This window comes from Sceloporus occidentalis, unplaced genomic scaffold, assembly GCF_023333645.1.
Source record: "Sceloporus occidentalis isolate IW3139 unplaced genomic scaffold, rSceOcc1.0.p SCAF_4, whole genome shotgun sequence".
In the NCBI taxonomy this organism is placed as follows: Eukaryota; Metazoa; Chordata; class Lepidosauria; order Squamata; family Phrynosomatidae; genus Sceloporus; species Sceloporus occidentalis.
This window is the reverse complement of record NW_028316984.1, coordinates 24,609,337-24,635,483: the sequence shown is the minus strand read 5'-3', so window position 1 is coordinate 24,635,483 and position 26,147 is coordinate 24,609,337. Positions and strand designations below refer to the sequence as shown.

General features: G+C 40.9%; 1 protein-coding gene across 8 annotated transcripts in view; it reads right to left on the bottom strand.

Moving 5' to 3' along the window:
* Window positions 1-26,147, bottom strand: part of ANKRD44 (ankyrin repeat domain 44) — a 192,358-nt gene that overhangs the window by 165,329 nt on the left and 882 nt on the right. The gene's annotated exons all lie outside the window — the stretch shown is intronic.

Genomic DNA, 26,147 nt, shown 5'->3' with positions numbered 1-26,147 from the left:
GTGAAGACAGTACTTGGGCTTCACTCCAGTGGGTTGCTTACTCACTTGCAACATCAATACTGGAGACAATCGATGCTGTCAACACAGACATACCATACCATGCCTCTTAATACAGTATTAAAGGCAACACTGTTCTGCCATGATGATTGATTTCACTGACATAATGATGAATTATCATGTTAGTAGTAAGCAGAGGAAGGCTATGTAACTGAGTAACTGAATCAGTCGTTCAGAGATATGCAGGTCTCTCAACTGACCTACTCTGACAGCCAAAAATAGGAAATGAATGGGTTGCAGGAAGGTTTCTGCAGATGCCTTTTGACAAGCACAGTTGACATCAAGACAGAGCAGGAACAAATATGCCCAACCTTTTAGCAAATAACAGGGATGAAACAACCTGTTTAGCAGACAAAACAGGTTGAAATGATAACCCAGACCACTCTCATCAGAAGTGTAAGATTGCAACTCTCACCATCCACACACAGTCCACTTCTTACACTGGCTGTGAGTGATCAGAGCTGTAATCAAATGCATCTTGAGGATACTCTGGTCTAGGGGAGGCTGCCTTGGGCAAAAGTCCATTCCCAAATCAACTCCAGATTCTTTTAGTCTCCCCATACACAAAGCCCAACTGGGTTGAGTATCTTCCTTCCCTTTGAGAACTACCTTCTTGTATTATTGCATCTCCTTGCCAATGATGGTGGAGGTCTCAGCTTTTGACCCTTTCCTACTGCTGACATGCTACCCACTTCTGTTAACTCCACTTGCAGATCTGATTGTCTGAATATTTTACCCAGAAGATTATTGATTGCAGCTGCATAAAGCTGCCAAGCAGTCAACAGTGACAGAGGCTCCAGACCCAAATCCTAACCAACACCTATGCCAGCCAATGGACTGCAGCCATCATCATGTACTTATACGGTGGGCTGGTAACTCTCCAGCCCCCCCAGATATTGTTGGACTGCAGGTTCTAGCAACTCTAGTCAGCAAATCCAACGGCGAGGAATTTGGGGAGGAGCACTCAATTTAAAACTGTGAAGATTACAAATATGTCATACATCACTGAGATTAAAACAATGGGAGGACATATTTTTTCCAGATGTTTTTTGGTCCACAAAAGAGAGAAGATGGGAGCTGATGTCCAACAGCATCTAAAGGGTCATGCTGCTGGACTCGCAAGACATTAGCGGCTAAGAATTGTTACTGTTCGTAAATTTATACTCCACTTTAAGTTTACAAAATTTGGTGATTGTTGCATTTGGCCTATACTACACAAGCCAGTTTGCAGTAGAATGGACGATACCACTTCAAATTCATATGCAAGCCAAAGGCTAGCAGAATGGGAGAAGACTGACCTAAAATCTTTTCTATCGTTGTACTAGTTTCACTATCGCATAACTTGTGTTTTTAACATTGGGAAATATTTTTTTTAAAAAAGCAATCCCACATCTGCAATTTGAAGGATAAGCCACCTGTGACATCCAGGTGTTTTAGACTACTAGACACTGGTATAATGGTGAACTTTGAAATGCTTACCATCATGTTGTTTGTTACGGTTGTTATCTAATGATTTATGTTTTTAGCTAATTTCATTTTTCTGCTGGTTTGACTGCTTTTCAACTTTATGTATAAATTATACACTTATAAATGTATAAGTTTGTTTTAACTGTTGTGAGCTGCCTTGCCAACATGGCGTAGTGGTTTGAGTGCTGGACTACATCTCCAGAGACCAGGATTCGATTTCCAGCTCAGCCATGAGAAGAAGGTGGAATATAAATCAAATTTAGGGTATTTAGGCCCTCCAAGGCCACTGCACAGGGCTTTTTACAGACAGTTATTTATGCTAGCCTGTTGTATAAGGAGTCTTGCAGCACCTTAAAGCAGGTGAGCAAAATGTGGTCCTCTGGATGTTGCTTGTAGCCATTTGCTGCCAAAGTTAGTGGGAAACAATGACATACCTAAGCGTATACACTGAAATTTGGGGAATCTTAAGGTAAGATGCCATCAGTGCCTCACGCACTTCCTGAGAAGTCCAACTTTACTTTGCCACTGTCACTGCTGCCCGTATGCTTGCCCTCTTCCTCCAGGCGCCATCGGCAGCCCAGCCCAAAGTGCACAAGGTGCATGGAGGATACTGCTCCTTTCCCACTATCTGGCCACTGTTTACATGCTGCAAGGGAATAGGTTAACAGCAACAGTGAAAAAGAGAGGCAGAAGGTTCTTGGAGTGGATAACCCTGGGCGCCCAACAGGCTTTGGGCATCGGCAACTGCCCAACAATGCTGGCCCCCAGATGACTGAGCTGGGATTTGTTTCCAATATATTTAATTATAGGTTGACTTTAAAGCTCTAAATATACTCCTGCTTTATTTACAATACTATATATGCCAAATGACAACCATGAACAGATTTTCTTCTTATCTTGACAACCTCCTCTCAGCGCCACTTTCTCTCCAAGTCACAAATAATGCATTTTGTCATGGCAGGCGGAACCTGTGCAAGCTGGGCTGATAACAAAAGCCCACAGGAAAGGAGGTTTTAGCTCTCCTTTACCATTTCCCCATCTTTTATAGCTTATTTTTTGAATTACCCAAATCACTGCCATATGAAATTTTATATTAACTTCCTATCAGCAACCAACACTAGGTAAATACAGCGGTATTTAACGCTCCCCTTTTAAAGAGAATTGGTTTATTCCATCACTATTATTTCAGAGTTCTCTCTGCTAAGTAAAAATGTAAATACTTTTATGTAATCTCTGTCACCATATACCTGTTCTCCTTTTCAAGCCTCTTCAACTATTTCACCCCCTAATCAATCACTGCTCCTGACAGCTAGTCTAATACGTTTTGGGTTTGTACTTTTTGCTCTGTACCCTTCAGAACCAGACCAATCCAGACCTAGCAGCCACACCAAGTTGGAACTGGCACAACCAATTGCTTCTCATTGCTCTCAATGAAATGTGAGGAACAGGGGGAGGTAATAAGACGAAATGATCCAACAAGTTGAAAAATTCAATAACCTCACACCATATAACACTTAATTTGCAACAAATGGCAAAAGACAAAAAAAATCAGACTACAACAGGAGATTCCCTACTTTACTCCTTCCTCTGATCCCACATAGGACAGTTCTGTTATGTTTTAATACTCGGGCACTGAGTATTAAAAAGAAGACACAGAGAAGCAACAAATATTTTATTCACAGAACCATCACCTGAGAGTTTGTTAGGCTGAAGCCTAGCATGTGATAAAAGGAACATAAGAAATGCCAATAAAGTAATTCCAAGGTTTAAGCCCCCAAAGTAGAACCCAAGCTGTACACTTTCTCCTCATGGAGTTGTACAAAACAATTATTCTAGTTCTGTTCCTCACCATACACACACAAAAATGCACATTCATTCATTTATTTATTTTCCCTCTTTCCAGCACTGGACCCAAGGCAGGGTACAACAATTAAAACAAAGAACAGCTTTAAAATGTGTGTGTGTGTGTGTGTGTGTGTGTGTGTGTGTGTGTGTGTATGTGTATAATATTAAAAAGGATAAAAGCACATCACACCCATGGAAAGTCCATACAGGCTAAATGCTGAAGGCTTGCCAAAATAAAAAGGGTTTTGCCTGCCAGAGGAAAGAAAACAGAGAGGGGACCAAGTAAACCTCCCATGGGAAGAAATTCTACAACCTGCAAGAAGCCATCAAGAAGGCTCTTTCCCATGTCTTCACCAGATGTGCCTGGGATGGTGGTGGCACTAGGAGAAAGCACTCTCCTAAAGATCTGAAAACTTGGGCAGTCTCATATAAGGAGACACAGGGTTTCATACAGTCTGGACCTAAGCCACATAGGTTTTTAAAGGCCATGACCAGCACTTTGAATTCTGCCTGGAAATGAACTCATACTCAGTGAAGCTGTTTCAACAAGGTAAATATATGTTCTCAATAAACAGCTCAGTCAGCCACCTGGCAGCAGCATTTTTGAGCCACTGAAGTTTCCAAATGATTTCCAAAGGCAGCCCCCATGCTGAGTCTGTTTTGGTATAGTAATCCAAAGTGGATGTAATTAAGGCATGTATCACCGTAGCCACATCTGACTTTTTCCAAGAACAGGTCTAGCTGATGCACTGGTCTTAACTGTGCAAACACACTTCTGGTCACTATCAATACCTGGGCATCCGGGTTTCTATCTGAATCCAAGAGTATGCCCATTCTGTGAACTTGAAATTTCAGGGGAAGTATAACTGCATCCAGCAGAGGTTGAAATCCTATGCTCTGGTTTCCCTTTTGGCTGATCAGGAGCACTTCTGTCTTGTCTGGATTAAGCTTTTACTTGTTTTTCCTCATCCAGTCTAAACAACTAAGTTTATCTACTGTTCCTTCCTCATCCAATCGTTCTACCTGCAGATAAAACTAATTTCCTGACATTCCACTTAGATATTTTTGCAATATAACTACTACTTCCTTTAGACCACCACCAAGACCTTAAAAACCCAAGAAGAAGACACACATTCATGGTGAAGCATTCGAAACATACAGATATATCTCACCTTAGATTAAAATGGAAAACTGCTATGTGAGGTTTAAGAGTATCCATGAATATAATGTGTGCCATTTTCATAGCAAGAAGACTAAGCAGACAGAACTGAGTGTTGCTATGCTTAATATCTTCCCAGCCCCTCAATCCATAATTTATGACACACTGAGCAATTCTATAAGATAAATGATTATTATTTGTGTTCTGATGGCACCTAATCCTCAATTTCTTCACAAAATAAAATTAACTCTGCAGCTTTCATGCTTTTCACTAAATGTTCATTGGATACTTCCCTGGCCAGCTCTTCCTTTTCGCCATAGTACTGCTCCCTTCCTCCCTTTTTTCCTGCTCCTCACCCACCCACCCCCTACTTCCATCTTCTTTTTCACTGAAGCCCTACCCTGAAAATCTGGTCAAAGGTGCTTTGTTCTCTACACACATTAATGTTGCAGTTTTTATTGGGAGAGGGGGGGGTTCTTGCATTCAGAAAAGTGATGGCGCACAGATGTGCAAAATATGATGTGTATAGAAGCCAATGACTTTGTTTCACATAAGCGGCATGAAAAAGAAGAGCAATAGAACAAGACACTCTCACCATGACAGCCTGGTCTGGAATTGTTCATTGTCAGGAACTGGATTTGCACGATGAGAGGAAAGGGCCTGGCAGCTTCTGTCAACTCAGTGCCTCCATCCCTTTGCACTTTCCTTTGTTCCACTCCCAGTCCAATGGTGTTCTTCTTATTTTGGATTTAAAGTAGATAACGGGAAAGCTTGTTATAGACAGAGACTATCCATTTTCCTTCAACGTAACTGTTCTAGTAGCTACCCAAGGACTCACCTTTGCATGTTGCTGTCAGTTGCTGGTAACAGAAAATCATGGCAAACATATAAGCCTTGATCCTTTGCCAGGTTAGGGTAGGCACTGGTTCCCAACTACAGGAGCCCACACTCACCCTCCAAAGCACTCACCCATACTACCTATGCAGTTTGAAGATAGCTACAGCTAAGCAACACACTACATCTTCAACTGATTACATGCTGGTCAAGGGATTCTGGGAACCATAATCCAAAAACAGGAATTTTTCCAAGTTTTGAACTACACACAGAACAACAGTGAGAGCTCTCTCAAGCCTAGCCTTAGCCAGATTTTATGATGATGATGCTCCTTAGAACCAAGCTTGCCCTGACTAGAATATCTATGCACTTATATCACTGTTTAACTTTATTCAGTTTTAACACCATGTTCATATAGTTATCATTCTTAATTATGATCATGCTTATTTAATAACACCCATACCAATTCTCAATTGAGTGTTGCCAGAGCAAGAAGAATATGTATTAATACAATAGTACCTTGGGAAGGAACATTTGCCAGTTCCTTCTTGCAGCCATTTGTGCTCTTGAAAAACCTGCTCAATAACTGTGTGCCTTCTGGAACAGTGGTGGGGAGAGCTTCCTGGAAGAAATCAGCAAGAATGGCATCCCTTCTCTCTTCCCCAAGAAAGATTCTCCAGTAGATCAAATTATTTTTGTGGACAGAAAGGAGCCCTTTCCATTCATAGTAGCTAAAACTAGGATCCAACACAGTGCGTCTATGCAGCCTTTCTCCTTAAACATTCAAAGCACTTCAGCTCACATCCTATCAAATTAACCAACCAATAAGTAGTGGGGTTGCCAGGTCTCAGTCTGTCAACTGAAGGGAATTTACTTTGGTTCTCTAGATATGGCACTAGAGGAGAAGAGTCTTACCATAAGTAGACATTATATACAGGAATCAGTCATATGATCAAATGTGTCTGTGGGAAGTATAAATAAGCAGAACAGAAAAATAAGTTGTGATACAAGATATTTTAGATGTATGAATTTTTGAAAATTATGAAGATAAGTTTAGTTACATTTAAGGAAAAATTTGCTTTTTGAAGTTAGATTACTGTTTTTCTTCTAGTAATGATTGATGAGCACAATGTAACACAATGGAAGTGTCATAATAAAGCACACACATACACACACACACACACACACAAAAGAACCTAGAGGTTCTTAGAGGAAACACTTCTCTAGGCATTTGTAGGTCCTCCAGCATGATTCTATGATCAACTTCTGGCAGATGTTGACCACAGAGTTGCACTAAAGGACCTGGAGATTCCTAGGGAGGTGTGCTCTTAGGTAAAAAGAATTGTGTTTTTTTATTTGTGGTTTTTCCACATTCATGGGAGTCCTTCACCCCTAACTCCAGCGAAAGTCGAGAGACCACTGTATTTTGACACCTGCTCAGCTACCAAAAAAAGAAAAGTGCTGTATATAAGCTACATGCAGGTTTTGGGACCAAAATTATGGATTTTGCCATGACCCGTGGATAAGTCGAGGCTCGAGGGTAAAACATGGAGGCTCCTTCAGTGTGTGTATGTGTGTGTGTACAGCAAGAGAGACTCTAATTGAGGCTTTTTGCTTCAGTGTTTGTTTCAACTTTAGTTTCAGCCATCACTCAGACAGCAGCAGGAGAGGAACTCTGTTTGTCTAACAGCAATTAATCACTCAGGACCCTTTCTGCTTGGCTCAAGAGAAAAAGAAACTCTCTTCCCACCGCATGGGGGAAATCTGAAAGAGCTGCTCTCACATTACCATAATGACCCGTAAATAAGTTGACCTGGGATTATGGGGCATATTTTTTTAGACTTATAGATGAGTATATACAGTAATCAGTTGACAAACATGAAGTTCCAATGCATCTGCCAATCCCTACCTGTCCTGACCCTGTAACCCCACAAAACACCACAAGAGATTGCCCTTATAACATCATAAAGCAGGGAGGGAGTGGCATTGGTGAACTTTTATTTGTTAGAAGTATATAAACAGAAGTTAGATTACCACCTGTCAGGAATGCTTTAATGGTGAATTCCTGCAGCAGCAGGGAATTAGAACAGATGACATTTGGAGTGCCTTCCAACTCTTTCTTTGGTTCAATTATCACCCCCTTGTTTTGACCCTTGCATCTCGGGGACTGGGATGCTGCTGACCTAGCAAACCTACTCAGTGGAGCTAAACCCAAAGACACAGCTGTCATCACCTGCACCTCCCAAAGCAGGGTACCAGAGGGCAAAAACGTTATTCTGATTTTCTCTGTCAGCAAGACATCAAAAAGTTGGGGGGATAAAAAGGAGGGTGTGCTGCTTGACCAGCAAGAACTAGCTGGGACAAAAGTATATCCCAATGGTAAGGTCAAAAACAATCTAAACAACTTTCACTGTCACTGTGACAGCTGCAACGGGATAGCTTGGAAAGAAATCTTACAGAGCTTGAATGCTTCCAGGAACAAACAAACAATCAACTTAATGGTGGAATGTGAACCGCAGCCAGCATGGGATAATGAAGGAAGTGCTTACAATTGTTTAAAGGATTAGACTTGAAGAGGAAGAAGAAGAAATGACACACAAGCCAGAAATCCATCCTCATGCAGAAAGGCTCTGACTCCTTGAAAAGAGAGTCAACAGAGTTAACAAAAGATATTTTGGTTATACTGAAGCATAAATCATGTATGCCGGCCCCATTCAACTCTCTAGGTGATCACTTTCCATAGAAAGGCTTTATGATTATGGATGGGGAAATGTTTCAGTGTCACTTTCTGATGTATTCATTAAAAGAAAAAGAAAAACCAAAAGCCCCTCAAGTCCTTTCCCTCAAAATATTTAGAAATTTATAGATTTTGGTAAATCAAACTGAACAAAATTCCCCCACATCTGTACCAGCCAAATTCAGTAAGTAAAAGTATTTTCAGAACTGAGAGGAGTATCATGTTGTGCCTGCCTATCATGTCAGTATTAAATATGAGGACACATATATCACTGAATGTAACTAATTAAAACCCAGACTTTTTAATGACTCCTGATGGATAGACAGATCTGCCAATATTAGTTTTTCCCACATTCAGGAAGTTGTGATCTCAAACTCTTTCAGTCCCAAATATGAAGAAATGTACGGACATTGGTCAATTCTTATAGAAACACACCTATCAATCCTCCTTATTTATGACGCATGCATGGAAGGCTGGTTGGGAGAGCCCTTTTCCCTGTAGCAGCAAGGTTCTTTGAGAAGGTCTAGACTGCTGAAAACAGGTAGCCTGCTTCCCAGGGGAAGATGTGCAACTTTTGGTACAATGGGAATGAGATATCTGAGGTCTCAGGTGAGGGAAAAGAGTGTGACACAGGTCCTGAAGCAAGGGTGGTGGCAAGTGATGTTCTGCAGTTCTGCACAGAACTGCTGTGAATATTTCTGTTCATGCGAAACAAAAGCTACATCTGCGATGCCTTATCGCTTGGATTAATTGCACGACAACATTTGCAAACAATTCCTGCAGACAGTGACATCCAGCAGCTGAGATGAGTAATAATAGAACTCATGCTGCTCCCAGTACCTCTTTTTGGTAACAAGAGCTGGGGCTGAGTTAAAGAGCAAAGCACATACACGGACCTAGTTTCCTTAATATCATGATATTGTTCCAAGCTTGCAGGCAACTTCACCAAACCATTCTCTGCACCTATCTTCCTGCCCACAAATTATGTTAGTATTTCCAGCGCCAGAGCATTTGATACTTTCACTAGGATTTTAAACACGTCATACCTAACCATGTTGTGCTGTCATGTACAATTTAGCAACAGTCTAGTTTCAACCTAAAACAACCTATTCAAGTTCTGGTTACTCAATTCCTGATACATATCTGCTCCTCATGAGGAGACAGCCCAGAACATTTCACTATCTGAATCCAAGAACTTAATAGCGCCCATCCACTACCATCTGATTTCATGTACAAAACTTGGCCAGATCAGCAGTTTGATCAATACTACAGTAGTGAGAAGACAGAGGAGATTATCAAACAAGGCTAAAAGTGGAATTAATGCAGAATAGTTGTGTCTATAGCCAAACTTTATCAGACGCCACTGTAGCTGAGCTGTCCTCCACCCATGACTGTTGTATACCTTTTCAATGACAGGCTTTGCCCATCACTAGTTGCCAATATTGCTGCTGTGGCATTGCTTTTGTGTGTAACAATCTTCTAGCAGCTGTCCCAGCATTGGCCAGTCATGTGAGTCTCCTCCTCGCTCCTTCTTCCACGCTCCCACTGCTATTTCTTATTTATTTCTTATTTATTTGTGGAATTTATAGCCCGCCTTTCTCCCAAAATAGAATTCAAGGTAGCTTAAAATAATTTAAAAGAATAACAGTAAAACATTAATTATACAAATTTTAAAAAAATTAAGCAGCACTAATATTAAAAACATAGGTTTAAAACTGCATGATTCAAACATCTAAAAAGTAAAAAAAAACAATTAAGATATTAAAAGCACACCACATTACATAAGTGAAATTCACCCACAAATCAGGCTGGTTTTCTTTTTTCTGTTTTCCTTTATTTTCTTCCTCCTTAATTAAATTGCATTACGATAATGCTGTGTAAAAAGGGAAATAAAAATAAAATTTAAAAACACAAAAGGGATGATGGGCAGAGCATTAGGGCAGGAAGGTGGGATTAAGGAGCAGTCTGGGAAAGAGAGTGCCGGACTGGAAATGAACGCTACAGCTGCAATTGAAGGGATGTGATAAGGACTGTTTCCAAACTGATATGTATATGTTTCCTTTCATCAATGCAATCGCAATGAAAATGGGGGCTTGTGAGATAAAGTCCTGAGTCTCCCATTACCCACAAGGCTATAGGGCCACTTGGAGGGCACGCAAAGCAGTGTTGCCAACAAGCCTCAAAGATATTCACCAGAATGTTTTACCAAAATCCCTGGAATTCCCCAATATTTACCATAATATTCAGTCAAAATCCCTAGAAAGAAATTAATTGAATTCCCCGGAATCCAAGCAATTCCCCAGAAATTGACAAAGCTGTTCCAGAGCAACATATGTGACACATACAGCTCCCCCCAGCCTCTATGGTCTGGGACAGCTACCTCCCTCTGCCTAATGGTAGAGCCAGCCCTACCAAGTGGATAGCTTGAATACAAATTTCCTAATGTAGTACAACTCTCTCCAGAAATACGCGTGGGTGAGAATGTCTATTTAGACAGCTTTTCTGACAACAAATCCAGTGCAGGCAAGAGCAGAGCATGATGAAATGCTAATGCTACTGAAGCAAAACACCATCATCGTTGTGCAGCAACATCTGGCTCTTATATTAAGTTGAGCGACTAAGAAAACAATGAACAATTGGATTGTGAGAAAAGTGAGTCCTGAATTACAAAGCTGGTTTAATCATTTTGCTTTACTGCTGTGGCAAAACAGTGGGGGGGGGGGGGAGTCACATCTTGCCCAAATCTATGGGCCTATGAGTAGAAAGAGCAGTAATATATCTTAGGCTCATTGTATAACTTATTTTTTTAATTTGTTCAACAGTTTATTTTCTACTTCCCAACAGAAGTAACACAGTTATAAACAGAGTAGCAGTGCCAATAATAAAATATAAGAATCAAATGCAGAACTAAAACAATTTATTCCACTTCAGTTATCTTTTATGCAAAACGTAATATTTTGTTGCTAGTCTATAGACCAAAAAAACCTAACAGATTAGTAGCATGCACAGGCCTAAGGCCTAAGTATCCTAAAGAGATCTTGTCTGATCTTGAAAGCTAACCTTGGTATTCCTTGGATGGAAGACCTGGTATTTCTTGCATGGGATACCCCCAAGGAATACTAGGTGCTATAGGTTATATTTCAGAGGAGGAACTGGCAAAACCATTTCTGAATATTCCTTGCCTTAGAAAACCCTGTGAAACTCATCCCATGCATCTGAGGAAGTAGGCTCAAGTCAATGAAAGCTCATACTACCAATTTCTCTCTTTCAGTTAGTCTCAAAGGTGCTACCAGATCCCTTTGCATACTGATTTTCCAGATGGTATATCTTTGAATTCTATGAAATTCATGGGGTCGCCATCGGTTGATGGGCGTATGGCACAGGCGCACTGTATTTCTAACAATTTAGTACACTAAACAAATGTGTGTAGACTGAACCATTAGAAAACAAAGGTGTCATACTATATCTCAGTTACCCATGTACATAATTTTGGATTCTGGATTTGGATTTCAGAATTCCAGATAAGGGAGACTCTACCTGTAGTATTTCATTATGGAAAGAGCCCTGCTCTCCAAATGCTGAAAAGCATATACTTGTATAACTATTTGGTGGAGCCTGGAATGTTTACTTTTTAAAAACTACATCTCTCAAATTGAACTGCTCAGCAAGTTCTGCTCGGTAGGCGGGCTCTGGGAACTGTCATCCAAAAATGTAAAATTTAAAAGCTCTGCCACTGGTGGGGGAAGTGAAATTGAAATCAGTGTTAAGGGCAATTGTGACCAACTCCTATCAGCTCTATACAGTATGAACAACCATCAGAAATGATGGGAGCTGGAATCCAACAATATCTGGAGGCCACAACTTCCCCATTCCTGTAGTAGATGAAGCTGCCAAACCCACAGATTTCAACAAGAAAAGCCTATGTCAGATGATAGCATGAAAACAAAATCCATGCAGCGGGAATAACTATTATTTCTAGAATTTTCTCAACAGGAGAAATAAGCACATGTGGCCAGATGGTGGATTTTTTTAATGTTCGAATACCATGCTGTGTTATGCTTTGGGCTAGAAAGTTAAACTCTGCCTGCCACATATTGAACAGGTAACTACAAACAGATGTTGGAAGGCTGAAACCTGTCTGCCAAGCGAATTGCTAACTCTTCCCTCCAAAAAGAAATAAGCAAAACAAAAACAAATGATTGGTTGATTGTGTTGGTTCTGTTATGAATAGCTTTCCTGAATTGCATGCTCTTTTGAGAATCAGTATGGACTGTTTAAATCCAGTTCTTGATGCTTGTGTTTCTTTTCTACCTGGCTTTGGTACCAGAGAATACAGTTAGGCCACACATCCCAGCAGGTTTTTAATATACATTGCAAAGGAGGGGATCCAGATTCCTATCACATCATTGGATCTGGGTGGTCTCAGTGGGTTCTATAGCCATAAACATCGGCGCTTTAAACATAACAGATACAAGGGACTCCCATCACCCACTGACAGCACAGTCAATAGTCAGAAATAGTGAAATCTATAGTCCGTAACACCTGGAGGACTACTATTCCCATAACTAGAGTTGTTGACCACCAGATTAAGGAAAGGAGACTTTAGCAATTGCAATAGCATTAGCACTTACATTTCTAAACCACTTAATAATAAACTCAGCACTCCCTAAGCGGTTTAAAATGTGCAAGCCAATTGCCCCCAACAAGCTGGGTACTCATTTTATCGATCTACAAAAGGATGGAAGGCTAAGTGGACCTTGGAGCCCTCCAGGATCGAACTTACAACGTTGGCGCTGCAGGACCGGCATTTAACCACTGTGCCACCAGGGCTCCTTTTATTTTACTGTAGTGTACAATAAGATCCAATGGAAAGCACTAATGATTAATGTGGCTAGACAACTTGGCACATGCTGCTTTGCCAAGTTTTCATAACACTTTAAAAATTAAGCTAGTGTCAGTAAGCCTTTTATTGTTCTGGTGCTAAAGATCAATAACCCGGGAATAATTAAATGAGCTAAACCCACAAAGCACAAAGACAACAAAGATCTTTGTCTTAGGGAATCCCCTACACACACGCGCGCACACACAAGCTGAAAACTACATTAGCCACAGACCCATGAATGATTGTTCTACATCTGGGGAAATCTTGTAAATAAATGAAAACATCACAGAATAACAAGGCAATTTCAAAGATCTGAATCAGCACTGTGCTAAAAGGGCAAACCCAAGGCTGGGGTGATGCTTATTTTTCAGTTACTAGTAGAGTTTAGAAACTATATTATTTGGGGCTACAACTCCTAGAATCCCTGTGCTGGGTTAGAGATTCTGGGAGCTGAAGCAATTATAGTAATTATAAATTACTACAAATTATATTAATTATAAAACACTTCTAATGTGAAAAAAACCCTTTATAAACTTTGCACTATTAACAATGACACAATAGATAAGTCTAATGAAATGTAACCCGGCCTATGGCATATCAGGCCACAGCAAAGATTTGTTCATCTTTAAAACATCACGAGGTGCTTCACAAGGGTCAGTGCTAATAAAATGTTCTTGCAAAACCTTGACTTCCTCTTAACACTTGTGCGCCAAATTATATTTTTGAGGAACTATAAAGCAATGGGTGGTCAGGAGTGGAAAGTCCTATGTCTGTATATAAACTGTAGTTGAAAAAATAGCAAAAGGGTAAATTAATTTGGCTGCAATGAACTATTAACAAAGTTCAGAGATCTGGATCAGCCTTCAAAATACATATTTTCAAGCATATTAAAGGTTATGGGGTTTTGGTTCTGTTTGTTTTTGTTTGTTTTTTGCAATACAGATGCAAACTGCAATGGTACTACTGTTGTGTTTGTTTTTCAGAGTGAAATATTTCCTGCTTCATTTCTCTCTCTTCCTAAGTCTCCTTTTACAAACACAAATGCAGCCTTTTCAGATCTGCAGCAACACTTACGCTTGGGGTGAGGGGTGAAACCTAGCTCACAGGAACCTGACCATATTGGTCCATTGCCAATATTTCCCCAGCTCTTGTGTTATTGCTTAAGTAGAAACATGACCTAAAAACCCTAAAGCAGTAGTTTCCAAACTTTTCTATGTCCCACACCCCTAGGAAATGTTTGATTAATGTTTGCACCCCCTACACAAAACACACTTGAAGATGAAGAAGTCTGGTTTCTATATTTTTAATCACAAATTGAACCACATACAATATTCCAAGTGAACAAACTGAACTTAAAAAAATAAGCTTTTAACTCAGTGCATAAACTGCAAATCTAAACTGAGCAATTAGATTCAGCAATGGCAATGTTACAGTTAAACAACTGGATGCCAGCAGAAAAGAAAATACAGTTGGCCCTTGGTTTTGTTGGAATTTTGCTGGGGTTTTGTTCCAAGACCCCTTGTGGATACCAACATCCGTGGATGAAAATTGCAAAATCAAGGTTTGCTTTTTGGAATATTTTCCCCCAATATTTTCAAACCATCAATGGTTGAATCCATAGATGCAGAATCCATGGACAGTGAGGACTGACAGTACTAAATAATGGCACTAGCCTCACAATTCATTTCCAAACTAAGATAGAATAATAGAATTATAGAGTTGGAAGAGACCGCAAGGGACATCTAGTCCAACCCCCTGCCATGCAAGAACTCTCAATCAAAGCATCCCCACCAGATGGCCATCCAGCCTCTGTTTAAAGACCTCCAAGGAGGGAGACTCCACTACACTCCAAGGGAGTTTGTTCCACTGTCGAACAGCCCTTACTGTCAGGAAATTCCTCCTAATGTTGAGATGGAATCTCTTTTCCTGCAGCTTGCATTCATTGCTCTGGGTCCTAGTCTCTGGAGCAGCAGAAAACAATCTAGCTCCCTCCTTAATATGACATCCCTTCAAACATTTAAACAGGGCTATCGTATCACCTCTTAACCTTCTCTTCTCCAAGCTAAATATCCCCAGATCCCTAAGGCGTTCTTCACAGGACTTGGTTTCCAGACCGTTCACCATTTTAGTCACTCTCCTTTGGACACGCTCCAGTTTTTTTTTTTTTTTTGAATTGTGGCGCCCAGAACTGGACACAATATTCCAGGCGGGGCCTGACCAAAGCAGAATACAGTGGCACTATTACTTCCCTTGATCTAGACACTATACTTCTATTATGCAGCCTAAAATTTCATTGACCTTTTAGATATCCACAAATGAAATGAAATGTGCCACCTTTTTCTTGAGACTTTTTTTTAAGCCAGGAGAGATTTTGGAGCAGGAAAGAATGAGAAATTACGTAAAGAAGTGTATAAATAACTCTAATTAACTTTGTATAAACTCGGAATTAGGATATGGTGCTAGACAGAGCAGTTATGGTTAACATTTCATATTACTTGAGGTTGTTACTTGGGGGGGGGGGAAATTGGTGAAGTAGTTACCATTTTTAACAATTTGGGGTCATTTTTACTTTTTTTTAATTAATGTAACAAATTAGGTTTATAATTATGTATCCATTAATACTAACAAATGGATTGCTGAATTAATGTAAACATTGTTAAATTTTAACAATAATTTTGAGCATTGAACTCTGGTACTATAAGGACAAGACAAAGTGGAAACAGGTTTAGCTTTGGAAGGGTTGCAAAATTTTCCTTCTGTTTAGAACAGCAGAGCAAGACATTGAAAATGGTTCACTCCTACAACTCTTCTATTTGCTGTGTTTACATTCCCCTGGGAACTTTGCCTACCCTTTTTCCTCAGATGCCTAGGCTGTATTTCTAAATGCTCATATGACATTTTTAGTTACTGCAGTGCTAGCCAGTTGGGGGATGAAAGAAAATCTCATTGGGGGAGCAAAATGGGAGGAATATCCTCATTTTGCCTTCCCCCATAGCTGTACCCATGAAGAAAAAAAGAAGATTTTAACAGAATAATATAGCCTTACACACAGTCCCTGAACTCCCCATGGTTTGGTTCAAAAAGGTCAAGATGTGCTGCATTCTTAGGAAACAGTGAGCCTTACAAGAGAGAAGCAAGCAGCCTTCACCTTTCTTTATAGCTCTGTGTGTGTGTGCTTCTTTAAGTTGCCTATTTACTCATTAAAAACAATTTAAATCAAATCAGTAAAAAAAAAAAAAAAAGCCAGAGCAGGAGTGTACAGCAAAGGAACTAAAGGATGAAGCAAAGGAAAACAAGGCCAAAGAACTTATAAAATTCCAGCAAACATAACTCTTTGTGCTTACAATTAAGGCTGGATGGATGAGAGAATAGAGGGGAGTCACTCCTTCCAGGACAGATTATACTCTTGCCTTTCACCAGGGAATGGTTCCTTCTTTTAAATAAGAGTTAAGATACAGTACTTACATTGACCCATGGATAAGGCAACTCAGGTTTTTTGGGTCAATTTTTTGACCTAAATTTCTAGACTTATACATGAGTATATATAGTAAGCAAATACTCCAAACTCCAAATATCTCAAAAAAAAAAAGCAATAGCAATAGCATTTACATTTCTATACCACTTAATAGTAAAGTCAGCATGCCCTAAGTGGTTTACAATGTGTAAGCCCACTGCCCCCAACAAGCTGGGTACTCATTTTATTGACCTATAGAAGGATGGAAGACTGAGTGGACCCTGGGGCTCCAAAATCTAAAACCCTTCTGGTCCTAAGCATTTTCAGATAAGGGAGGATCAACCTGAACTGGGAGATTTCCAAATTGACTTATGAACAAGAGAAAACAAAGTAGCTTTGCCCCTGCAACGTCTGTAAGAGAGGCTGACAGCAACTGTACTAAAAGAACCACTGAAAACCTGGCCGTGCCTTTGGTAAAACTTGTTTGAACGGCTGCTAATAAACCAATTCAGCCATGGTCCTCAACTCATCACTTGGACAGATGAGGGCATTCCAGCTGTACAGGGCACAGCTCTATTAAAATGTCACTATGACAACCAAATCCCTGTTTTGCAGCTGAGCAGAAAAAGCTGCCAAGGTCTGTGTCATGCAGAGATAAAATGCCATACCTTGAGAACCCACAAGGTCTTGGAGGATGCTATTTGTATTTCAAGGACCAGTGGATGCTCATGACACAACACACCCGGACAAGCAGATGCACATAATACAACAGACTTTTACAGAACAGTGCTCCTCCCCGTTTGACAAGTTATAACTGTTCTGAGGATTAATTAGTCACCATCTAGAAAAAGTATGTTCATTGAACAGATTCTTTTTGAAAGAGCTGTTTGACGCACACCATTCATTCCATTTATTTCTTCCTTGAACCCAGTACTGCAGATACAAATTTTGCTTTCTATATACAGAGAAGCTAGAAACAGATGTCTTCTTTTAACTAATAAAAATCACCAGGGCAGCCTGCATTCACCATAACGAAATGAATAAATAAATGTTCTCTGATTATCTACATCTGTGCTCAAAATAAAATTACATTGATTTTTCTTTTAAAAAAATCATATGTGTTTGTTTTTCTATAAATGCTTGTTTTTAAACCACCTGTTTTTATTTTTAAGCGTTGGTGCTCCCACTGTGTATGCTCCATACAGCTGCATATGTGCATGCTTTTACCAGGAACAGTAAGCAGACATCAAGAGATGAATCATTAGAATGAGGGAAGCAAAGGTAAACAGCTTGTCAAGTGAACATGACTTTTCAGCTAACAGTTGCGTCTAGGGTACCACAGACCTTATGTCCTGTTTTTCTCCTTCTTCCTAGACCACTGCAGGAACAGAATGCTCAGCTGGAGAGAGGCCTTTGGTGTATCCAGTACAAAGCCAGCACTGAAGCTATTTATATCCTTGATCCATAGTCCTGCCATGATATTTTAATGATTGAGACAAAGGATAAGATGATCCCCCTCTGCCTCCCATTATTTCCATGTACAAAAGCAAACTAGACTGGACATTGCAACAGAATAATGTTCTCCCATAGCCCTGAGGGAAACAACCCAGTTTAGGAGGTGCAAGTCAGGACATGTACAGCTTTGTCATCCAACAATAAATGGCCAAAGGGACCTGGGAGGGACAGGTGAGATGGTGCCACTGTTGCCTCTCAGCACCCATCATCTATAGGAAATTGGCACATTCTGCTGAGCCATTAAACCGACTTGTAACTGTATGGGATGTGTATGAGAAGCCTACCTTGGACTTCTCAATATGCCTTTAGCAGATTCTGGATAAATATTTTCTAAATATGCATAAAACTTCATGGCAAAGAATTCAGCCCTTTGACCTCCTTATTGTTAGAGATCAAGCTGGAATTAAGGAGGCAGCTCCAGAATGCAGTTGAAAAACTGACAACCCAAACACCAAGTAAGGAGGAGTTCATGTGCATTCCTGATTTCTAAACTACATTCAGGCTGAGGATGTTTCAAGACAGTGCCTATTACTTCAATCATTAAACATTTTCATGCAACTTTTCTTTCCCTCCTTGACAGATTTTCAGTACTAAGAAGGTCCCCCCCCCAAAAAAAAAGACAGATGACACAGTAGGTATACATGAGAGGGTTACAAACAAGAAGACAGTGTCACCTCCATTTCATGCAAAATTTGGTGAATGAGGCTGAACAATAGACTAGTAAGAGCCTTGACCAGGAACACCCTGAAACTGGATGTAGAAGATTCAGAGCAGAACAAATATCTCGAACAATTCCACCTGTTAATGCATATGCTCCAACAAGTCATAACACTAACATATTCAGAGACAGAGAGAGAGAGCAAAAGAGCATGGTTTAAATTGGGTAGGCAAAGTGTGGCCCTTGGGGGACATTTTATGCTTCCCAGGGCCCCCAAATGGCCTCTTTGGAGGGCATTTCCGCCATGTTTGGAGGCCCTTCCTGGACAAATTTAGACCCCCAAAGAAGCCTTTTTGAAATAGAAAATAACTTCCATTCACTTCCTGTTGTTCCAAAAGTCATCTCATGGGTTTAAAATGGTCCAGGAAGCTCCAAAGACATCGTGAAAATGTTCCCCATTCCCCCAGAGATTTTGAGGACAAACCCCCCCCCCACATGTTTGTTTTGAGGGGGGTTTGCAATAGTGAGGGTCTCCTGGGGGACCACTGTGCCCTCTAGCCTTGCACCACTGCCCACTCCTAGTTTAAACTGTGCACAGATCCCATGCATCTGCATGCAAAGAGGATCTGGGAACGTTACTTGCTTTTATCATTTTGCAAGTGGACTCTTTTGAACACAGTCATTGCAAAATTCAGTACCTGAATGGAGAAGTACATTAAGTAACACCAACATAAATTAGCAGTGCTGCAGGGCTTCTTTTTTTTAATTTACCCCCCTCAAATCCTATCAAGCGATTTTTCAAATACAGCACTGACACAAAACAGAGTAAGTAAAAAAAAGGCGGCTTGGCTGGGTATTGTCTCTGTTTCTTTTGCCAGTGAGTGGAACAGTATGAATTATTGCAATCAATATGTTTCTTTTTTTGTAGGCCTAGCACTGGACTGGTATTCAAACTTCTCTTGCATTTCAGAATTGCAACAGTTCTGAGTAGACACACAACAGCACTGCACTTTTAGTTATGCAGTCTCTGAGCCTGGTCTGGTGGTTACTGTGATGATTTTAATGGTTTTCGTGTCACTCTCTTTTTAGTGCCTTGAACACTATTTTGAGGTGGAAAGGAGGGAGGCAAAAACCCAATTGAATGCTAATACTAACAATTCACAACAATGCTTAGGAGAAGCATATTCAGCCCATTTGTTTGCAGAACTGAGAGGCGCAATGTTTAGCTTTACATATAATTGTATGCCAAAATAACCCATCAATAGTCACAGAGAAACCTTGCATCAAACCCCATGCAACATCCACAAGCAGGATGTGTAGAGAAACCACAACCTCTGCACCACCAAGCAGAAGTTGGCTCTAAACAGGAACCCGCACCCCACTCCCACACATACCCATGTTTCAAAAGGTATCTTGCAAGCCCTGAGCAAGTAAATGCCAGATGTCTACATCTGTCTGCACGCACCTCATGAAAACAATTGTCATATCACATCCTGACCACCTCTGTCAATAGCTACCAAGCTGTCAAGACTAAAAAAGGATTCACACATATGTATTCATTGTTCATTGAATGCAGCATGAATTTATGTCTTGTGTAATAAATAAGACATCACAGAGTAGGAATTACCAGCAGACCTTTCAGTACAGCCCAATGGGATGTCAACCTGGCAGGTTGAATCCAGAGTTTTCATCCCACCAAACAAGGCCCTCCCAAAAAGAGTTCTGCCCAAGGTGCCCCAGTCAGTGTTTGTGTCTGTCTGAATATCTTGACCATCTCTCTGTCAACTGCCAATCCAGCTGGATTTTCTAAAAGGAAGGCAAACACTATTTTATCCTTGGTCTCAGGCAGCAAAATGTCTTGTGTTAGCTCTGGACATGAGTATACTGTCTGAGAGAAAAGCCGGAATGTTTCTTCAAATGTGATGTTTGACCTTTGTTCCATACATATTTCAATTTTTAAGAAATTGAATTAAAAATATTGCCTCTCCAATAAAATTATTCACACATGCCTGCCAGTCATGAAGGGTTGAGTCACAGGTAACAGGGTTATACAATGGAGGTGAAAGGCTGCCTCTCTCTTCCTTCAATTTATTGTCTGAATGAGAAGGTAGTTTTCTAAGCCTATTGCCTAGAGCTTTGAAAGCATCCTGTAGCCAACATGACCATGAAAAGGTAACTTTTCCAAGGTGTGCCTACTGGCTGAAGAGCTTCAAGAATTCTTCACAGGTGGTAGTATGTGGAGCTATGCTCCACAATCTGGCGTTGAGCAATGCCTGTAATAGGACAAATCAAAAGAGCGTGCCTGTTTTTGAGTTCCTGAGAACTCTTCATCAGGCCAGGGGCCCTTTCACAACTTTGTTGTTACTGCTGTGTGCCTTCAAGTCATTTCTGACTTATGGTGACCCTAAGGCTAATCTATTATGGGGCCTTTCGGCAGGATCTGTTCAGAGGAGGTTTGCCATTGCCCTCTTCTGAGGCTGAGAGCATGTGTCTGGCCCAAGGCCACCCAGTGCGTTTCATGGCTGAGCAGGGAATCAAACTCTGGTCTCCAGAGGCATAGTCCAACACTCAAAGCGCTATAGCACATAACCATAGTGCTATTACTATCGTTTAACTACTATGGAATCCTGGGATTTACAGTTTGGCCAAAGGCACGAGAAAAACTCCCTGGGTAGATTCTAATGGCTCCTCTCTCCCCTGCTAACCATAGGATTCCATAGGCGGTCGCCACTGGTAGTCAAAACAGAATTATTGTGCTATAATTGTATAGTGTGAAAAGGTTCCAGTTGTTTCAGAAAGCAAAAAACTAGGGGGGCGGGAGGTAGAAACAAATTCCCAGAGTTAGACCAGAGATTTTGGTCCTCAATTATGTCTACAGTTTATACTCTGACTCAAGATGCAAAATAGAGAGTGAACACATTAGTCACACCTAGCAGTGGTGAAAGCATCAGATTACCCGTTTTGCATCTTGGGACAAAGAAGCACAGCTGACCATCATCCCCTCTACTGAAAAAATAAACCCTAGCGGTAACCCAAAACTCTCCCTTGCCTGTGGAAAAACACACAGGTTCCCAGGTAGTCAGAGAGCAGAGGTAAAGAGACACTCTCTGTCTTAGCAATGCCAGAGACAAATTTCATATCCAAGTACTTGCAACAGGGATGTGCCAACTGCCAGGTACTCTGAGCAACCTCCAAGTATTGGAGGAAACCAAAAAGCAAGGGGTGTGGCCATTCTGCAGAATTAAGGCAGTTTCATGGTGCAGCCTACAGAATCCTGGGATTTGTAGTATGGTGAGGTATTCAGCCTGGTCTGTCAGAGAGTTCTGGTGCCTCACCAAACTACAGGATTCTGTAGGATAAGTTATGGCAATTAAAGTGATGTCAAACTGCTTTAATTCTGCATTGTGGCTACACCCAAGCAACACCTGGATAGTTTTTTGTCCTGAATTTCTTCAAGACCAATAACAACAACAAAATATAGTTGTGGAGATGCTGAAGAGTCAGAGGCAATATGGCCAGCTTGGCTAGACTAGACTATAAGATAGACTATTCCTTCATCACCAAATTTTATTCCTTCTAGTTCTCTCCTTCTCTATTCATCCAGGGAGAAACTTTTCTCCTCCCTAAACCCTTCTGTTTCTGGCATGGCAAAAAGGGGAAGGGGAAGAATAATCCATATAAGAATCCATAAAGGTGACTATCAATTCGGATGATGGGATAATTAGCACCCGGTCTACATAGACCTCTTAAGTGGATGCAAAGCCCTTGGTTCACACCAGAGTTTATTTCTGTCTCCAGGTACATCTGAAGCAAATTTCATTTCTTCCCCCGCAGAGGTTTCGTAAAGGTTTAAAACCTTTAGAGCTGTAATTCCCAAGAGGACTGCATTACAGACATGATTTCAAGCTAAGACTTTAAGCACTGAAATGCCACACTTTATCAGCTCTAGCACAGGCGCTTCCAATATTAACTGCAGATGGGATGTGCAATTTACAAAGCCTACCTGAATCTTCTGATTTATGAGACTCTGGCTACCCTGTAGTGCACAAAGAAAGCCTCCTGGCATGAAATCGTTTTGCCATTAGTCAGAAGCATCCAAGATGAAAATGGGGCTATACCAAGGAGCAAGCCAAAGACAGTGCTTATCAACATTGCTTGCTTGTACGATTATGAAAACATGTGGAGGCACTAGAAGACAACACAGTCTACGTCCAACATTTATTTTCACTTTATGAGATCACAGGCATAGCTTCCATTCTAAACTTTCCATACATTGCAGAAGCAAGATAAACAGAGAATTTATTACAGTGGGCAGTGGGCTTTTAAAAATACTGTATATATAAGTGAAGCTTCTAGGAACAGTGCACTTGTTTTTAGATATATTATTCTAATGCTTGGTATTATTGTTAACATTAAATCTACAATGCCATCTTACGTATGGTTTACTCAGAGGTAAACCCACTAAGTTCAATAGGAGTTTCTGCTGTTGTGTGCCATCATGTCATTTCTGATTTATGGTAATACCAAAATGGGACTATCATGGAGTTTTCTTGGCAAGTTTTATTGAGAGGGGTTTACCACTGCATTCCTCTGAAGCTAAGACTTACAAAAGATACCCAGTGGGTTACCATGGCTAAGCAGGGATTCAAACCCTGGTCTTCAAAGTCCTTGACCTAGTCCAATACCAAAACCACTATACCATGCTGACTCCCTATGACGGGACTTACTCCCAGATAAATATAGCATGGTAGCCTTAAGGGGAAAGTGTACCATTTCGATATAATAATAATAAATAATAATAAGATTTATTTGTATACCGCTTTTCTAAAATATAGTGAAATTAGTGAAAAGTGACAATGTGGACCTAGGAATAATTTGGCCATGAAAACATTTTAAACTCTGAAAAATACACTAATTTTATTGCTACCATTCCTCGGTGTAAAATGGCTGCTATTTAGAACGACCACACACGCAAAAATACCTGGTGTTCTCACTGATACTAAAACAAACATTTTTACAGCGTGAACAGCAGAAGGCACAAATGCCCAGAAAAGAGACTTCTTATCAAGTCTTTAGATACAGTTTGATTCTATTTTTGATTAATCTTACTTCTCTGTAAATATACGGGAATAATAGTTACTGTATATACTCATGTATAAGCCTAGAAATTTTAGTCAAAAACTTGACCCAAAAAACCCTGGGTCGACTTCTCCAAGGGTCAACGTAAGTATAGTGAGCCCTTGTTTTACGCAGGGATCCGTTCCGGACCATCTCCCATGTAAAACAAGTAATGGGGCTTGTGCTTGTGGTGGCGCCAGCCATGCACACGCACCTTGGGCACGTGCACCATTAATTCTTCCAGCGCACAGTGCTGGAAGAAGCAACGCTGCTTTCAGCGTATACTGAAGACAGCGTATGACATGGGCGCACTGTACTGTACTTTAACTGTTATTTAAACTTTTTTTAAAACCATCCACTGGTGAATGGCAAGAGCATAATCTGTCTTGAAAGCACTGATCCACCTTTACTATATAATCCATTCAGTCTGCAATATAAGCACAAATCGGTATGCCTTTGGCACCATTTCCCTTTGCTTCCTCCTTGAGATCCTTTGTTACATGAGCCTAAATTTTACCTTTGACTTCAACACAAGTCATATAAAAATGTAAAATTTTGGCCCCCAAACTTGGCCTCAACTTATACATGAGGTTGAGTATATACGGTATGCTAAAAATAATTTGTCAAATTATATTCAACTGCACACAAGATTTTCCACATTTTTAACTGCAATCGAGCAACATATTTAAGTCTATAATTCCCAGTATAGACATATCTGCTTTGTCAAGCTGTCAGAAAATGCTGGATGGAAACCTCCCCTATCACGTTTGTTTCAGAGCATTAATATTAATGAACGGTATGCAAGTCTCTGAGAGAGCCAGTGTGGTGTAGTGGTTTGAATCAGACTTTTGGGAACCAGGGTTCGATTCCCAACTTGGCCGTGAAACCCACTGTGTGGCCTTGGGCAAGTCACATGCTCTCAGCCTCAGAGGATATCAATGGCAAACCCCCTCTGAACAAATTTTGCCAAGAAAACCTAAGATAGGTTTGCTTTAGGGCCACCATTAGTTGGAAACAACTTGAAGGCATATTTTTTGTGGGTTTTTCGGGCTATGTGGCTATGTTCTAGAAGAGTTTATTCCTGACGTTTTTCCAGCAGCTGTGGCTGGCATCTTTATTGAATGAACTTGAAGGCACACAACAACAATGCAAATCTCTGCCAAAACCACTACGAATTCTATAGGGGAAAACACCTATTAAAATGAGCCTACTATATGCAAGGAATCCATGTCAAAAGCCCAAATCCCTTTCCATCAGAAGGCGGGAGGCTTTTGATCCTTCCTGTTTTAATAATAATGACTGGAATAGCTGCAAGAGATGCAAAGCAAGGATACAGGCTCTTCAAAACACAACGCTTGATTGGGCTTTTTTTTGGTACATGCTCATCATATGACAGGAGGTCCCATGTGTTAGTTCAGAGCGAGGCTACTGAAAGAAATCCTTGTCAATGCGGGAGGGTTACAGAGGCCTGATGCTATTAAATCCACTCTATCCCGGCTAGAAGTTCAAGGGATTGGTTAAACAAACAGCCTATTAGGAGAGGCCTCCCTTTAGGATTCTCGCTCATAAAAGGCTGCATAAATATTTGAGCTCCTAAAGCAACTGGGGACCAGCTCTGATTGAACAGCCAATTAAGGGCCCTGGATGCAGCCAGCTGCAAAGTGTCAGGGCTTTTTCTTTCAAGGGAGGAAGAGCAGCAGGAAAAGAGGAAGAAGAAGGGAAGCGGGGAGGGAAGGGACAAGGAAGGGGAGTTAAAACCTTGGGTGAAGCCACAGCTGTCATGCCCGGATTGACAGGGAGGCCCAACGCAGCAAGGGCATTAATTAACATGTCCTCCTCCTTGGCCTGTCCTGCTGGCACTGCTGAATCACACATGCTGAAAGCCTATTATTATTAGAGCTTTGCAGAAGTAGAAAATGTGGAGGGATCCCAAGTTCAATCCAGTAAATAATCATCCACATCAAAATCATGCCCCAAAGCCTACTAGCATTTCCGGGCAGCTGGTCCCATAACCATCCTGTGGCTAAAGTGATAGATTTTCAGAGACTCCTGACATGCAGCAGTGCAATGGTGGGTGGTTGTCTTCCCAGCCTCTCACCTAGGATTTTGACAACTGCAGGCATTGCAAGAAACTTGACTGGGCAGCCAGGAGGAGGGAGGCCCAGAAGGGGATGCTGCTCCCTGGCCTCCTCCTCCTCCTTCTTCTCCCTCCTGGCCCTGGAGATGGAGCAGCCCCTGGGGAAGGGATGGGGCTCTCCTAAAAGGCAAAGAGGAGGAGGAGGAGGAGGGAAAGGGGAAAAGGAGGGAAAGGGCAAGGAAGAAGGGGAGAGGAAGAGGAAGAAGAAAAGGAAAAGAAAAGAAAGAGGAAAAGGAAAAGGAAAAGGAAAAGGAGAAGGGGGCAGGACAGAGGAGGAAAAAAGG